The sequence below is a fragment of the Triturus cristatus genome, chromosome 8, assembly GCF_964204655.1.
Source record: "Triturus cristatus chromosome 8, aTriCri1.1, whole genome shotgun sequence".
In the NCBI taxonomy this organism is placed as follows: Eukaryota; Metazoa; Chordata; class Amphibia; order Caudata; family Salamandridae; genus Triturus; species Triturus cristatus.
The window spans coordinates 948,778,010-948,792,985 of NC_140591.1; the positions used below are offsets into that span (position 1 = coordinate 948,778,010).

The 14,976-nt window shown below is 43.5% G+C and overlaps 1 protein-coding gene across 4 annotated transcripts in view; it reads right to left on the reverse strand.

Annotated features, from left to right (window-relative positions):
• PTCHD1 (patched domain containing 1) overlaps positions 1–14,976 on the reverse strand; it is a 571,764-nt gene that overhangs the window by 173,600 nt on the left and 383,188 nt on the right. The gene's annotated exons all lie outside the window — the stretch shown is intronic.

A 14,976-nucleotide genomic window follows, 5' to 3' on the forward strand; every position in this document is an offset into this window, starting at 1 on the left:
AGGAAGTCTTGGTATGCAGCTACCCCTGTATTAAGTGGCATCAACAGCGTGCTACTAACAAAAACTTTAGGCACCTGCACTGATAATTCTTTGCTTATTTATTATACAAATTAAGAACTGCCTCAATCAAAATAGTTTCTGTGTGTAGCCCTTCTATTGGAACTGGCTGGACCTCCATAGTTCAATTGCTATGAAAAACCTCATTGGACTATTGCATTAGGTTACTCTCCCATCCACGATTATGTCCATTTGAGTGGCAGAGGTGCACAAATGATTGGATGAGATAGAGGAAGGAATATGTACATTTGCCCTTTTAGTGCTGGGACGCATGTGCAGTCATGTGGCAGGTCATTTTTGTAACGTTGCACTCAGGTCACCTAATCTTGAGCACTATATCAAAGATGTTAACCATTTTTTACCTTAGAACCATATATAATGTATATGCTCGAGGGTACCTGTCTACTACTAACATTTGCTGTCTGTACTTGAACCTAAGGCACTAAGGACTTTCAAAAACAAAAGCAGAAGAAAGTAGCTTTCTGTCACCTCTTAGTCAATTTTGCAGTTTTCATTTCTGTATAGCCCTTTGATTTAAAATATAATTTGAATGTACCTAGACTATGAAATAAACATGCAATACCTGCAGGTAACCGACCCTGCTTCTGGGCCAGCGCAACTGAAAGTCAAGGATGTAACTGAGCTGTCAATCCATTAGGATCCTCAATGGTAGGAAGATTCTGGAAGTTTGAAACAACTGTTGACTATGTCTGTCGATAGATGGGTTCAAACAAAAAGTTTACTTTTCATTGAAGTCTCCTGCCCCTAGTCAAAGTTGCACACCTCCAAGACCTAGAGAGGTGTTCTGATGATTATATAATACTTAATGTACACTTCACAACTTGTTCCAAAAGGCTTACCACTTAACATTGTTATTGTCAATGTAATGGAAGGAGAATATTATAAAATATGAAAACTCACTTTAGAACTTCAACGACTTGAGAAAATGCTCTAATGTGTGGTATGCGGTGCTAAACCTTTTTGGAAAAACAATAACCTTAATTATAAGGTAGATAATTGATCACTTGCACCAGAAGTGTACCTGAAACTAAATGTTTAAAGAAGTGAGTGTTCCACACTATAGGACGATGTCTATCTGGCCAAATTTTTGTGCCCAAGTCAACTGTAAATCCAAAATGGCCGTTCCCAAGCCCAGCTGCAAAAGGAGTTGGGTTATACGTGGGTCTACCCCACCATGTAAAAAATGAATCCTAATTCCAGAAACATCAACGAAAAGTAATCCTGGCCTTGGGGAGCGAGGAATCTCCTTCATGGAAAGCTATGATACCTTGTGGTAAAAGCCAGAGATCCCTAGAAGCCACAAAGCCGATCAACTTGCTTTCAACCAGGACCATCACCATCATGACATGGAATGTTAGGACTGTGTATGAGACAGGCAAGACAGCCCAAGAGCCAGCAAAGATGAAAACGTACAACTTGCCATGCTTGACATCAGCAAGACCAGATGGACACACTCCAGACAGAAAAGTCTGGCTTCAGAAGGAATGCTGCTGTATTCTGGACACGAGAAAAGAATAGCCCACACACTCAGGGAGTAGCATTGATGCTAATGCCAGCAGCCAACACAGCTCTGATTGTATGGGAAGCCCACAGTCCCAGAATCATCACAGCAACCTTCCGCACAAAGACAAAGAGGATTAACATGAATGTTATACAGTGCTATGCACCTAAAAATGTCAGCAAAGAGAAAACAGAACAGTTTTACAACACACTCCAGTCTATCCTGAAGGTGGCATCAAACCATTGCCTTGTCATGGTCTGGCTAAAGCTAAAGCTGAAGAAAACATTGATGGAACTGACAAACCAATGCCAGTGTTATAGCACCACCCTCCTCAAAGATGCACAGAAAAGTAGTGAATACTCAGTCCCCCTCAGTAACAAGTTAAAAGTCCTGCAAGAACTAGAGGATGATAGGGACCCAGTAGGAAGTCAGTGGGAGAAGATAAAAGAAACAGTGACATCAACCTGCCAGTAGGTACTGGATTCCATTAACCATCCGCATAAACAATGGATCTCCACAGAGACTCTCCGCAAAATCCAAGAGAGAAAGAAAAACAAAGCTGCAATCAACATCAGTCGAAACATGAGAAGAAAAAGCAAAATCTCAAGGCGAATACACCAAAACCAACAAGGAAGAAAAGAGAAGCGGAACAGTACGCAAGCTAAGATTCATTAATGGTCTTGTTACAGAAGCCCTGGAAGCAGCAAGCATTGAAACTTTAAAGAGCTCTATGACAGAACAAGGAAACTATCTGGCTGACACAGCAAGCCAGAAAGACCTGTTAAAGACAAAGCTGGGAAGATCATGGGTAATGAAGGATGGGTGAAGCACTTTGAAGAACTGATGAACCAGCCTGTGCCGCAGTCTCCACGAGACATACAGCCAGCTGACAAGGGCTTGCCAATCGACTGCAGCAGACTAACCAAGGAAGAAATACGGCAAGCCATCAAATATCTGAGAAATGGGAAGGCAGCAGGACCTGGCAACATTCCTGCAAACGAACTAAAGACAGACATTAACATATCAGTAGACCTGTTCTACCCCATGTTTGGAAGGATTAGATAAGAGGAAAAGTTGCCCTCAGACTAGATGGAGGGATATCTGATCAAGATCTCCAAGAAAGGTGACCTGAGTAACTGTGAAAACTACAGAGGGATACCCCTTGTATCAACCCCAGGGAATGTGTTCAACATAGTCATCCTGAACATAATCAAGGAGCAAGTCGACACTCATTTGCGAGACCAACAAACTGGCTTCTGCAAAGATAGATCCTGCACAGACCAAATTTCAACACTGCACATCATCAATGAGGAGTCAATGGAATGGAAATCCTCCTTCTATGTCAACTTCATCAATTATCAGAAGGTATTCAACAGCGTGGACAGAGAGGCTCTTTGGAAGCCCCTCCACCATTGCGGGTTCTGCCATATAAACTCATAAGAATCATCAGGAACTCTTACAAGGGAATGACCTGCAGTCCATGATTGACAACTCATGGAAGCCTTCTAACTGATGACTGAAGTCCACCAGGGTTGTTTGCTCTCACCTTTTTTCTTCCTGCTGGTCATAGACTGCATCAGGAAGACAACCACAGCAAGGAGAAGAAATGGGATCCAGTGGACACTTGGGACACAGCTCGATGACCTGGATTTTGCAAACAACCTGGCCCTACCTTAGCATACCCTTCTACAGATGCAACAGAAGACGGACAATGTGGCAGACTCATCGGCACAACTTGGCCTCAACACCCACAGGGAAAATGCCAAGAATCAGAAGGCTAACACAGCTAGCACAACTGCAGTCACTCTTGCAAGTGATTCACTGGAAGAGGTTGAGGTCTTCACCTAGCTGGGCACAGACAAGCAGGGCGACACAGCCACCAATGTCATGGCAAGAATTGAAAAAACAACGGCTGCCTTCATTCAGCTAAAGAAGATCTGGAACTCCAAGGACCTAAAGTTGAATACCAAGATCTTGTTTTTTAACACTAACATAAAATCGGTCCTTCTGTATGGAGCAGAAAGTTGGAGGACAACAGTGACCATCACCAATAAAGTCCAGACCATCATCATCACCTATCTGAGGAAAATCCTCCATATTCGCTAGCCAAACACAATCAGCTATAACTAGCTATGGCAGTAGACTTTCCAACTCCCTGCTCAAGAAGAAATCATTACAAAACACTGGGGCTGGATAAGTCACACCCTCTGCATGCCAGATCAAACACCACCAGGAAAAGCCCTGACATGGAACCCTCAAGCGTAAAAGAAAAGAGGAAGGCAAAAAAACACCTGGGGCCGAGATTTCAAGGTTGACTGCAAGGAGACAGGTTACACCTGGAGTCAGATTGAAAGAAAGGCCCCTGGCCGAGATGGCTGGAGAGTCCTGGTTGATGGTCTTTACCCCAGGAAGGGTAGTGACATAAGTAAGTAAGTCACCTGTAGTTAACATAAATCACCACAATTAAACTTGCATTTTGTTGGCAAAGAGAACTGTCAGGGTCAGTGAATAACCCACCTTCATTGCCCAACTGGGAGCTAGAGTTCAAATGAAAACCACCTGCAGATGAGGCTGAACGCTCATGTTATGCTTCCAGTCTTGCTTTACTTTTGCCCAGTGTAAATATTTAACAAAGAATAAATATTATGCTAACCCAAAAGGGAAGAGTTTTGAATCCTGAAGCAAATGACAACAACCAATGGTGAATTCGAAAGCAATATTTATAAAAGCCCTTACTGCGAGGAGCAATCATTCATTTTCTGCTTCTTGCAGCTGAGACAAGTATTTGTCAAAACTTCATTCAATGTTTTTAAGTTTCTCTCTGCCCATGTGAGTGTTGGGCTGTTTAACATTCACTGATGTTGACCTATCCACGACTTGCTGACTCTTTAACTAGGGCCTCTGCACAGACTTCGATGTGTGGTGCTCATCATACGCTGAGGGTTTGCCGTCGACAGCTGCTCCTATGTCCACTGCGTTCGGCAATATTAGGCAAAACGCCTTTCTCTTTAATACTATCCGGCACAAAAAAGGGCCCTTTGGCATAAGGCTAGTTTTTTAACCTTCAGAGTCACAATCTAATTTTGTCTTCTCAGCTGGGTAGGTCACAGTCTCTGGTAATTTGCATGTAGTGTTTTTTTGAATCTGTTTCAGAAGTGTTCTTAACAATATTAAGAAAACAGGTGTACCTCCTTTTTACCCATGAAGAAAAATGTTTAAAATTGATTTGCGTGTCAACTTTTATGAAAGTTTTTATGTGCTATCGAAGGCAGTTAGTCCTATGTTACAAAAAACAATGCAACGGTAAAAATAGAATTTGAATACTTTTCTATCCAGTGAGAAAGCTATGTCCTACTCCATTAAGATAGGATTGAATTCTCTTATCAATGTCATAAGTACATTCTTAAACTGTTGATGTTGCATTTAGTTGCTGAATGTCAACGTCCACTCCTCTCTCACCTTTTCACCTGGCACCTTTTCCATCTGTAGGTGGAGCAAAAACTAAATTAAAATATAGAAATAAATATCCTGAGAATATGTCTGATAATTCCTCATAAATGTTTATCTTTGTGCGAACCCGCTTGACTGGGCTCAAGAGTGGTGACTGCCTGCTTCTGTCGCTCAAAAGAAAACCTCTGCTATAAAGGTAGTCAAGAATAGCATTTCACTGAAATGAATAATCATTATAAACCTGCAAACACATGCAGATGATGACATAACCTAAAGGGGACAGAGAGAAGTAATTATTTAGATTTCGCAGTGCTTTGGACAGCCTAAGAAAACGCACGTCATCCATACTTCGTTAAAGAAGAGCCTCAGAAGGATGTGCCCAGTTTTTCAGCCAGTCAGCAAACCCATTTTCAAATCTGGAGTGAGCCAACATCCACTTTCTCCATGTTGGCTGCTATTTCATGCACATATTTGTTTGTCATTAATATAAGCCAGACATAAAAAAAAACAAAGGCATCATGTAAACGGTCTACTTTCAGGGACCAAGTGGTGGTGACCCTAAGCATGGACCATCCATGTTCTTTTCAGAATTTGGTAGTCAGATGGTAAGGGCCTAGACCTAATGGCAGGACAAATTGTTAGACCTCCAATGGCCTTCTACTAAGATCCTAGTTTTAGCAGAGCAAGACAGGGTAAGGTGTACCTCAGTTGTTGGTCTCTCTCCAAATGGTCTCGAAGAACAATATGCATGTTAGGAAATTCCAATATACTTTGTCATCTTAGAGTAGGGTGAGAAACCATCATAAATTATTCCATAATTTGGCTGAGCTAGCTTCTTCAGCAGCCTGCCAAGAAACTCAGGGGCTCCTTTTTAGTGAATGTTTCATCAAAGAAATTGGGAAATACGTTTCACTGTTTCTGCTCTAGATAAAGCACCATCCACTTTCATGGACGTTTTTGGTCACAGGATTTTTACAAATACTGATAGAGAAAGGGACCTCTTTAGCATTCGCCTCACACATTTTTTCTGAGGTCTCAGTCATCCATATGTTTCTACTTCAGCAGACAGGAGGAGATGGGAACCTTATTTCAGCAAATCTAGAAGTTTCCAGAAAGGCATAAAGAATACATTAAAATGTCCTATAATTCCAGGACTGTCTCTCTTTCTTTACCTCCAAAAGTGGGATGGCATATAGCTTATTTTTTTGAAACTGGATATTCATCAAGTTGTTTTTTTGTGTTATTCAAAAAGTGATGGGTTTTCACTTGGAGTTTTATGACTCACCGATTCAGTCATACCTTCCATTATGCCCTTACTTTTTGAATGGAGATTAAGAATTGTTTTTTCATTAGATCACAGACCTTCTCCAAATGCCTGCAATAAAAAACTATATTTGATACAGAACATTTTCTCAGCCAACTCTTTCTTGTTCAGCGGTACAAGTAGCGTGCCTTGTAATAAACCTGATGGATGTCAACACTTTGGAAAAGACAAAAGTAAATTGTGATTAGAACTCAACTTGGAGATACTCTTCTACAGCAGAGGAATTGAACGTTCTGAAGAATTCATATCTCTCTTTCCAATTTTCCAGAACCACAAAACCAACTTCCATCCAAGGTTGGTGGAGAGGGGGCACATTTTTATATTCACATTTCTTCTTCACCAGTTCCATGGTATTTCACTAATTATTTATAACATTCCTCAAAGCTTAGGGAGTTGAAAGATAATGTAGTTAGATGATATGCTTTCATGGTTCAGGGCTATCAACCTCTGATTACTCGTTTTAAAGCAACCAACTCACTTTCTCAAAATATGCGCTTTGTAGTAAAATGGAGGAAATCATTAACCCCCTTACCCAGTAGAGCATTTCTTGGTTTCATATAGACTCAAAGACGCCAGCCCTGCATTTTCAGAATAAAAAGTAGTTCTAGCCAAATCAAATATTCAGAATGTACCTCTTCTTTCAAAAACAACGCTAATCAGTCTTCCTGTAGCCTCTGTTTAAGCAATATTTGCGGGCCTATTATTACAGAGTATGCAACATTTGAAGATCAAACATCTCAGAAAGGGTGTTTTCGATTCCCAGGCAATCTAAAAAGGATCTGGATTTAAGACTAGAACTTCAGATCTGGCCTCATCATTTTGATGCTTGAAGTCAAAAATCTATTTTGAGATCCAACCGAGATCTAAGTTTAGAGTCAAATGGTAGAAGAGTGTTGGGGAAACATAATGGGACATATTATTGACTGAAGCAACATGCTCATTATTCACAGTGCACAACAATTGTTCAGAGATTCTTGCAGCATCATTCACTATAAAAGCTTCACTTTGGTGTGTGAAAATGTTTCATTGTGGTCAGACTAGACGATTGTTCCATAGTTCACTACATAATTGCTTGTGCACCCAGAGGAAGATAGATAACTTTATTGTTTGATTAATTAAAATCTTACAATAAAACAAATTCATACAATAATCCATTATATACACTTTGAATAGTAACAAATCCTTAAAATTCTATACATCTTTTAATATTTACATACATTAAGGGCCTCATGTAGGTAAATAAATTTTACCGGTTCTTAAATACCGAGCCGTACCGAATCGGTAAATTAGAATCGGTAAGTTATATGTAGGTAAAAATTCGGTAACAGTTACCGATTCGGTAACAGTCGGTAAATACGAATCGGAATTCACCGATTCGGTAAATACCGAGGTGATAATTACCGAATCGGAAAATACCGAGGTGGTATCTACCGAATCGGAAAATACCGAGGTGGTATCTACCGAATCGGAAAATACCGAATCGGTACGTACGGATTCGGTAAATAACATCACATGACTTGACGAAACAGCTAATCCTGTGCAACGACAGCCTACCCAACCAGGAACTGCCCACACCCAGGCAGGTGTACACAATTAGCCGAAGTGGCCACACCCAGGCAGGTGTACATAATTAGCCGACCCTGGAGAGGCTCGGAGTGCAGAGGAGAGGCAGGGAGCAGTTGCATGTGCGAGCGGGAAACGAACAGCATGTCCAGCCAGAGCACACAGAAAGACGGAGGGGAAAGGAGGAGGAAGCTCAAATTCAGCCCCAAGGAACTCCAGGTGCTGGTGGAGGAGGTGGTGAAGCAGCACCAGAAGCTGTTTGGGAGGCAATCCCTGCAAGTGCCTGAGGCCGAAAAGCGCAACATATGGCTGGCCATCCAGGCGCAGGTCAATGCTGTGGGAGTGACCCACAGGGAAATTGAGGTCCTCAAAAAGCGCTGGTATGACCTGAGGATTGTGACCAAGAGGAAGATGGGCGACATCCAGAAGGAGGCCAGCCAGACCGGAGGTGGAACCAACAGGGCACCTGCCCTCACCGAACTGGAGGAGCTGGTGGCGGCCACACTCGAGCAAGAGAGCGTCGTGGGTCTTGGGGACGCCGACAGCTCTGCCAGAGCCGCAACACACCAAGGTAAGACGAAAGCACAGCAATGTAGCCGCCCCTACCCCTATCCCACATCCCCCATTGTGAAACGAGAATCACACTGCAGTCCACACGTGTCAGTGCAGACAGGCAATGCATTCCGGGAGATGTAGTCAGGGCAACACTAACCATGACGTAAATGTCACAGGGCAACAAGGCATGTCACGCACTCGAGGCACAAGGAGACAGAGGACAGATTGGAATGTGAAATGATTTATTGTGACGCTTGCAATGCAGCCCTTCGGGGACACTGAGCCAATGTTGTTTTTCTGTCCACAGATGTGACATCATGCAGTACAGGGCATGCTGCAGGGGAGACGGCACACCGGCCACAAAAATCACCGCTAGCCAGCACGAGTGCAGACCAGGGAGCAGGCCCACTTGCAGCCGCACCACCTACGCAGCCAGCCTCGCCGCACACAGAGCCAGCATCACCTCACCGAGAGCCAGCATCACCACCACCAGAGCCAGCATCGCCACTCATGTTCGATTCACCGACCACATCTCCGCTTGCAGGTGTGAGAATGAGGAGGCGTCCAGCAGCCAGGCTACGAGCCTTAGACACCTCGTCAGACGACAGCATGGGCCCAGAAGACCGCACCGGGCCCCAGGAAGGGAGCCATCCCACTGTGCCCCACACCTCACAGGCAGCACAGACGGGAGCAAGAGGGCGCCGCAGGTCGCGTGTCCAGAGTCCACCAGCACCCACTGACGGCCATGGTGTCTTCTTGGGGCTCGAGGGCCAAATGTTGAAGCAACAGCGCCTGCAATCAAAGGCAGTAATGTCAGTCCAGAGGCACATGCGGGTGATGAGGACAAGCTTAGTCAACATGGACACAAACATTGGCGGCATGGCTGCGGGCATTCGGGACATGTCCCAGTCAATCCAGCAGTTGTGCAGCAAATTAGATGCTGACATCGAAGCACGGCGCCGGGAACGCCAGAGAAGGGACACTACCAGCAGGGCACTCAACCGTCTGGCAACTGCGACTTCCCTACTTTGCCGGCGCTCTGTGACGATGCAGGAGGGCCTAACACAGTGCTGCAGCGACCTGTCACGGGGGATGGTGCAGGTGACAAGTGCACTAGGGGTGCTATTGACAAGTCAGGCGTCGACAACTGCTGCAGGGGATGCTGCGGAGAGCATCGACACCAGCAGCAGCATCACACCCCCCGTCCCAGAAGCACGCAGGAGCAGCAGGCGGCTTGGGGTTGGCTCTAGTGAGGATGCACAGGCCGTGCAATCCACCACTGCAGCGCGTATGCGCAAACATTGATGTGGCCCTGCTTATCCACTTGCCATTGGGTGACGTAACCCTGGACATACTCATTGTATAGATGGCATATTGCCAGATTGGCCTGTTCATGTGTTCATGGCGTGGTGCCACATTAAACTACGTCATGACTTCTCACGACTCGCTGTGTCCCCTCACTTACTCAGAAATAGTTGCATGTGATCTCTGCCCGTCTCTCTCTCCCATCGATTGCAGTTGGCACTCTAGCTGCGCTGCCCTCTGGCTGGCCTGACTCATCCTCGTTGTCCTCAAAATATGTTAGTTCCACATCTGTACCTTTTTTCGTGGCAAGGTTGTGCAGCATTGCACAAGTGGCAATTATCTTGCAGCAGGTGATGGGTTTGTACTGGCGTGCGCCTCCGCTCTTGTGGAGGCAGCGGAACCTGCTCTTCAGCAGTCCAAACGTGCGCTCCACCACATTGCGTGTAGATTTGTGGGCCACGTTGTATCGTCTCTCACTCTGGGTTGCTGGGTGTAGGTAGGGAGTGAGGATGAATGAACGGCATGCATATGCACTGTCGCCTGGATGAGTAAAAGGGAACCATCAGTTACATGCCTCTATACACTCTGATTTGCAGGTTTCAAGGGGCGTCACTGTTACTTACCCAGCAGGTATCCCTCTCCGAATTCTCCGGCTCTCAGTCGTGTGTAGATCCCACTATTCTGGAAGATGTAAGAGTCGTGGGTGCTCCCAGGAAACTTTGCAACAATATCTGTGATGATGTTCCCTGCATCACAGATCACCTGCACATTGATGGAGTGGGTGGACTTCCTGTTCCTGTAGATGTGCTCTGTGTCAGCTGGAGGACAGATTGGGATGTGTGTACCATCAATACAGCCGATGACATGGGGGAACTGTGCCATGTGATAAAAGTCTGTTTTTGTTTTCTGCAGTGCAGCCTGTGTGTTTGGGAAGCTTATGTAGTGGTGCATTCTCTGCATCATGGCATCCAGGAACTTCCTGAAGAAACGTGACAGGCAACTCTGGGATACCCCACCCACCGCAGCTATCACCACCTGATAACTGCCGGATGCCAACAGATGTAGGCTGCAGAGCACCTGCACATGTGGGGGTATGGCGTGCGCCCTTCTTATTGGCTGGTCCAGGAGTGGGTGAAGGTCCCTGATTAAGTCCATGATGGTTTCGGGGTGTAGCCTGTACCTCTCATGTATCTCTGCATCAGTCAGCTGGAATAGTGTGATGCGCTGTCTGTAGATTTGTTCCTCCCGTCGCCACACCCTCAGTCCTGCTGCCTGTAGACGTAGGCGCCTTGCAATGACGTACATGGCGGCCATGTTGTCCACGCTGTTGCATTTTGGGATTGCTTATGTGCATTGTTGATGGTTACCACCTGCTTTCCATCCGTGTTAATTACCGACTCTTATTTACCGATTTTCCTGGATTTCTTAATTACCGACTGCTCCTACATGTCATTTTCAATTTTTACCACTTCATATTTACCACTTCATATTTACCGATTCGTTAATAATGTATTCGGTAAATATGAATCGGTATTTTAGAATTCGGTAACTATGAATCGGTATTTACCGCCTCATATTTACCGAAAAGTGGTTTTTGGACTCCTACATCTCACTTGTCTGAATACCGGTCGGTAACGGCATATTTACCGAAAATCGGCCGTTACCGACCGGTATTTGGCTACCTACATGAGGCCCTAAGACTTTAAAAGGAAAATATATTCAGTATTAGTGTCCTGTTTTTGCTCTTCAAGATTTTTCCATACTTTTATTAAAAATGTTACAAAAGCAGAATTCATGAGTATATCATCTGAGGAAAGACATCGAATCAATGCCTGTCTGCATGTTGTTATCCCTCTTTCGTTAAATAGTCTCTTTAGAATAGTTACTCTTTCATTTTTCAATTCAGGACAGAGACACAATAGATGGATAATGTTTTCCTCCCCAGATTTACACAGCCTACATAGTGTGTCATTTTCAAGTTTTTTCCAAGGTGGTGCATGGGATAAACCCGGGATTACGCCAAATCGTGCTTTAATAAAAATGTGTTTATTTTTCTGCGACCATGCCGTATCCAGGTATTGCTGCACCATCTTTTTTGAGAAACCATTTATGATGGGCCAAGCATGTTTTCTTTTGATAAAGGTGGCTTTGTCACTTATTAACGATAAGTGATCTGTTATTTTATTAATAACTTTCTTAAATGATTCCTGAGTTATGGTGGAGTCCCATATCGCCCTAACCTCAAATTCTTCCAAAGCCGCTTCCAAATATTTCCAGGCAGATGATTTGCTATTTCCATTAGTTTCTTTCCAAAGTAACTGGGACATTCCATTTTCTTGGTCATTTTTTATTCTATTCCAGACTTTAATTGCATGACCTTTTCGTACGTACAGCTGGTTATTGAGACCGAATTCCAGCCTAACTTGAGCTTGCAATGCATTTTTCGGCAAATGAAAAAGGATTTTTACATAATTGCTTGTGGGGCACAAAAGTCAAATCACTGGCTTGCCTAGCAAAATGATTCTGGGAATGCTGAGTTCAGAGTCAGAACTCAGTTACCGTAGAGTATTTGCAACAAATGTTTTTCTTCAGAAGAGGTGTGATGTGATGATCTCTAGATACCTGGCTCCCATAAGGATACAATCAGTCATGGTAATTATAATGACACTGTTTCGGATGTTTAAAGTTTTGGTTCCATAACCTCCTAGAATTCCCCACAGATGTCCCAGTTATCCTTTTACTGTTTCCATTCCTATTCCCACTGATCCTCACAAACGAGTCTTTTTTCCAGAATCAATGTAATGAGGAATAGGGAGGAACCGATAAATTGAGAAATCAGCTGGAGAGAAGTTACTCTACTGAGTAGGAACGTTAAGCTGCTTCCCCCATGTAGAGTGTGGGCAGAAATGGCGTAGACTGTCAATGGAATGGGGTGGACACTTGTACATATGCTGACCAAGAGCCCAGGCTTTGTGGTCAGGTTTTATACTGAAGTTGTGTTTCTAAAAAACAGTGTTTTCACGCTGCAGCTGATATGGATGTAAGGACAAAATTATTAATTGGTCCTTTGAGTCAATTTAAATATTAATAGCATAAGAGGCATTTGACCAAGCTTGCATGAAGATGGCTCTGTGTGTAATGGAAAACATTGACATTTTGGCTTCACAGATTTTAGTACTGTGATGTCATAGCATCTGCGGGAATCTGGAACTGTGATCCAAACATTGAACACCATTTCCTGTGGGAGAGGAAGACAATATGTGGGGGAGGAGGGTTGGAAGAGCAACTTCCCTAGGACTAGGGGAAGCAGTACTAAAGAGGATGTAACACACAAATGAGTCAGATACATTGGCAGTTTTTCTCGGCTTCTCAGTGCATGTCATAAACAACTTAATACTGAGACAAAAATTGTTGAAAAATTAGGGGACTTGCTCCTGGAAGAATCAATTTATAATGCATTTTCCTCTATCTGTTGACTAAAGAATAGTTATCAGTTTTCACCTGATCAGTGGTTGTAACAATGGTTTGAGAAAGTCTCCCTTAACCAAAGTAGATGGAGACCTAAGAAGCATGAGGCTAGTACTGTTAGGGGCTATGGATTCTGATATAGCCGACGTCTGGGCACAGGGTGGAAATGTGGGAGAACAAGGAGGACCCGCTAGTTGGAGTTTGGAAGACAGGGGTGAGGCCATGGGGGTGGAAATAGGTCCTTGAATGAGGGATTCTATGTTTGCTATCATAGGATCATAGGGTGCACGTGGTCTGGATCAGCGAATCAAGGGGTGAGACTCAAACAATGCAGAATGTATAGCCTCTAAGGTAGGGATGGCAGGAGAGAAGTTGGGGAGCAAGGGCTAGCAATGGGGAATGGGCTGGGAGATGCTGGGGCTAGAACGTGCATTACTAGGGGTGCAAAAGCGATGTCAGGTGAGTCAAGGTGACTTTGGATGGGGGGTGATTTCTTATTGTTCACAACTCTTTAGATGATAGGGAAGATCTCATCCAATATTGCTAGTTTGTCATTCAAAGATTGTATTAGAATGATTCCATTGTCATATAGAGAAATGTTAATGTCTGCCATGCAGAAGGCAGGAGAGATGCTGATAGTTTAAGAACACGCAGTATTTTCCTAGAGATGGTGATCCAGAGCATGGCGTACAGGGCATTCCTCCATTGTGCACGTTTTTTGTGTGTAGAAGATGAGGTCACTAATTAATGTACCCCTACTTGAGCAGAAGTATGGGTCAGAGATAAGGGTTTCAAGGTGGGATTTGAGGATTCTGTGTTTGAGGCTTTTTGATGCATTTTAGTGAGATTAGGCAGGTAATAAATCGTGTAAGCATTAAAACCTGTAAGCTCAAAATTGATGTCCATTGCTTTTGGGGAACTAGGGGCCATATGAATGAGGGACATTTTTTAACCAGGAAGTTATTGTATGTGTACATCTTCTAGAGGGCATGTATAGCTGTATAACTGTCTTTGCCAGTGTCCAGAAACCATTTCTTGATTATTAGCCAATGAGATATCAACTTGTTTAGGTATCCCATCATGAGGGGGCTGACCAGTTTTTGAAGGCAGCTGCAAACTGATCCGAAAGTGGGGCAGTACTAGTGACATGGTGACCTATGTCACCCTTATAATTTTACATCTGAATTGAATAGCTCAAGGGGTCGAACAAGAAGCTGGAGAATGAATGGGTTTAACATATTCCATTTCATTGTAGTAGTACAACTTTTCAAGCATCAAACTCATTAATTTTGTTTATGAATCTTTCTCAAAAGGTCGAAGCCAGAAGAAGAGAAGAGATTGATCAAAGCTTCAATGATATACCTTTGTAATGTTCTCCACCTAGGTAGTATAAAAAGTAATGTGTGTGGTCAGAATTAATACTAGATTTCTAAGTGAGGTCTTCAAATCAAACGAATAAAAATTGATATTTTGTGTTTATTTGTTAAAGTCAACCTGCCTATGTGCAGGAAATACAAAAATATGATTGTTTCATCAATTTAACTGCAGTGGCTCAATTTGTAAGATTCTTAAGGAGAAAAAATACATCATCAAACTAAACACCAAAAGGATAGGAAATAAAACTATTTTGAGAGTAAATAAGAATGTAGAAAGAAAATTCAAGGTATACAAGAAACGCAGGCAAGTGAACAACTGTTGGTGTAAATAAGACAGAGGAGGAACTATACAAAAA